Raw genomic sequence first — 3,649 nt, 5'->3', positions numbered from 1 at the left:
ACTTCCATTCGACACAATTCAAACATAATTACATTGCATGATGATTAGTAAATGTCACATTATTTTAAAAATATAATCTTTGACTAGATCTTAATCATTTTAAAAGGTTTTTAACAAAAAATATAATGAAGAGAATTAAGGTCAAAGGTCATAAAATGGAAATTTCGTACTTCATATACATATTCATCATTTTCTAATAATATGACGTTTTGCCATTGTATCCCACTAAATAGTATAAATATTGCAACATTAAAATAAAGATCTTTCCTGTTAAAATCTAAAATGATCTATTTTTTATATTCAAATATATTTGGTTGCTAAGCAACAACACCATTATGATATCAAATGCTATGCGAAAATAATGCCCATTTTTCCTCCCCAAGTTCATTGTACATGTATACAAATGTTCAAGTACTTACTTTCAATCACTAACTTTAAATGTACTTGCATTGTATTTAATAAAAATTGTTCTTCTTATATTCAACCTCTTAAAACACATTTCTAGACATAATTTTTGATACTGGGTTGTTCGGATAGGGGCATGCGTTGACCAATATCTGTCTATCGACTAGAACTTCTCAGCAGACATGTATAAGATAATGCCCAACAATCTGAAGAAGAAAAAAAAGATTTTTTTATACTTAGCCCCAATATACTGATGTATTCAGCCAGATTAATTTTGGTAAAGGTAATCTTATCAAATGCATTTTATTATTCGTTTTAAACTGGAAATCACTGTCACAATATCGGTACTTTAAAACTAGTAATACCTGTACAGTTCCTCTTCAGTGAGAAGCTTCGAACTTCCTCGGGAAGCATATGACAATCCTTCCCCCTAGATATGACCATCACAGCATAATGGTTAATGGCAACACAAATGGAGAAAACCAAATCTTCTGTCAAAAACAGCTTCATAAAATCTGCAATTCTCTGAATAATCAGGTCCCATATCTGAAAAAAAAAATGCAAATAAAATCAGTATTGGTCATCATACCTTATTTGTCAGCATTTAAAACACTTATCATACCTTATAATTAGAAACAGAATAATGATTTTCCGTGTTTTGTCTCTTTTTGTATGCATGTTATATCTAGTAATGCAACGATAAAGAGTAAAATGGTACACGCATATCAGTGTACCATAATGTCATGATTCCATTTGCGAATGTATTATCTGGATTCATTTGAATGTTAACCAAATATATACGGATTTAACCCTATATTCAACCTCAAAGAGTCATACCAACTGAATGCCAGGTTGTCACTCCGAATGAAATGCCACAGTTCTTGGATCAGGTGTCCCTGTGTCCTCCACATCAACATACTTCCAATGCATGTCTGGATTTACCAGTAGACTGTCACTAGTGGAAGATACCTGGAAGCTTCCCACTAAATATTGGGATGTCAATAACCTTTTTAAAGATGAAAAATACAATTAAGAATTATTGTTTTGTGTTTTAAAGCAGAATATAAGCTTTATGATAGTAAGGGACAGTTTCGCACGAAAGTACTGGTCATATTTATTTAAAGATAGAGATGTCCTATATTTGAAGTGCTATTTGGTAAGTGATTACATACATGTTAGAAATCAAATGAATGGAATATTTCATTATACTTTGCGAGTGTAGCAGAGTGCGTATTGAAAAAAAAACCCACTAAGCATCATGGAGGTGTTAGCATTATGCCCAACAAATACATGGGAGGAAATACTGAAGAAATTCAGGTTAAAATATACAGTGTCCAGCGAAAATATTGTGCCCTGAGGGAAATTGAATGGCCAGATTTAAAGTAGAATTGAATTGGTTCTTCATTGTACACAGTGCCTAAACCCCCTGGCATGGTACTCTGATGGAGTGTGGATTTAGTCGAAATTAGAGAAAATCTAAGCAAGAAGTGGGCGCATGCCCATCAGCTCATAGCACACCAGCATGTATGGATCATATAATTAAATGCTTTTTCAATAGCCTGTCATAACCAGATTTTGATTGATGTCCCCCCCCCCCCCCCACACACACACACACACCTTTTGTCCCAAACACACATTTTATTTTTTTATTTCTGTTACAATATGAAGAAAAACCTCAAATTATGGTAATAAATTCTATTATTATAAATGATAATACAATAACGCAATATATGCTTTCCTAACAGATTGTGTTTTCTTTTCATAGAAAGATAAAAAAAAATTATAAACATAGAAAATTTTGGAAAATAACCTCCGCACCAATGGTCATGAATGCCCAGTCTGATTAAAACCATCCCACCCTTTTCTCATCGTACACTAAATCCACCCTCTTCTTACACTCGGAGATACCAAAAGGGGGGGGGGGGTCAGACTGATTAATGCCGGTCCAGGACAGATTAATTGATGTCAGATGTTATACACTTGGTTTAGATATCATAAAATATAAATATTTTCTTTCATGAAACGAAAAATTATGGTATCAAATCGCTGTTAATATATTAATCGTGAATTTTTCATAACATGACATAGGCCTAACATGAACGTTTTTTTTTTTCTAGTCGGCCTATGTGGCTACATGTACATCAACTTACATGCTTATACTGAGTGCATGGTCGTTTGGGTCACCCTGCAACAGGATATCCAGGGTATCTTCAGACTTCTTCATTTGATATCAGGTCCTTTTCAAGATGTAAAATACATTACAAGCGTTTGTTGTGTGGTTGTTGTTTTCGTTGAAACGGAAACACGTGTGTTGCCTGTGCACACTTTCAGAAAACCCCATGACCGCGATCCGGATCACGGGGGGAAATGTATTATATATATAATATGCAGACTGGTCTTTTTGTTTTCTTTGTTTGGCAGAAAAAAATATTTCTATTCCGAAAAAAATATTACATAACGTTTATATCTGAATCTGAAGTATTTTTTTTATTCACTCTACCGATGTAACATTTTCATTAGGTGTTTTATGAAGTTACAAGTAGGTGGTGTAACTGTTATTTACCAATAATGGTTTTATACTTCTTTTTTTTTTTAAAGCAGAGAATATCTGCCTGATTATTTCATACATATATGTATATTGTTTTAGTGTATCAAAAAGTATTCATATTACCAACAGAGGACAATGCAAATAGTTTTCACTACTTTATTGTGCGATGCGCGTCGATCGCTTTCAGCGCCAACGTTTTGTCGCTAATTTTAAAGAAAACCGCGCAGCATGTCCCAATTTCATTTTATCGTAATATAAAAACTAACAAGAATTACAACATGAATAAGAGTCAATCAAAAAGAAAATTTCCTCTACTTTTACAGGCTTTATTTACTTTTCCCTATTTCCATATATGGATATTTGTAAAACGCCGATCTGTTTAAACATTGAGAAATAAAATTGTAAGAAAGCGTACATGTGCAAAAAATAGCTACTTTCTCATAACTTTGTCAGGCATTAGAAATATTTTTATATGTTCTGAAAGCAGGGAATATATGCTTTTCAAAAATATTTAAAAAAGTGCATTCATACGGGAGATTAAAAAAATCGTATCGAGGGGGAAAATGGCCTTGCGACAAAGCGTTACGTCATATTTAGACGAAGCCATCTTTCGCTTTAAATGCTTTTATTAATTTAATGGCTTTATTTACTTAACTGATTTTTACATAGTTAAAAAATAGAGAAAATTTCCAAAAA

At 32.8% G+C, this 3,649-nt stretch overlaps 1 long non-coding RNA gene across 1 annotated transcript; it reads right to left on the bottom strand.

Annotated features, from left to right (window-relative positions):
• Nucleotides 1–527: 527 nt before the first annotated feature.
• LOC130048538 (uncharacterized) lies at nt 528–1,433 on the bottom strand. The gene is made up of 3 exons (XR_008797328.1): nt 1,243–1,433; nt 771–951; nt 528–611 (listed from the first exon to the last, which is right to left on the bottom strand). It is a non-coding gene; the product is annotated as an uncharacterized LOC130048538 (long non-coding RNA).
• Between the last annotated feature and the right edge of the window lie 2,216 nt (nt 1,434–3,649).

The sequence above is a fragment of the Ostrea edulis genome, chromosome 7 (assembly GCF_947568905.1).
Source record: "Ostrea edulis chromosome 7, xbOstEdul1.1, whole genome shotgun sequence".
NCBI lineage: Eukaryota > Metazoa > Mollusca > Bivalvia > Ostreida > Ostreidae > Ostrea > Ostrea edulis.
Note: the sequence above shows the minus strand (reverse complement) of the source record. Positions and strands in the feature narration are given on the sequence as shown.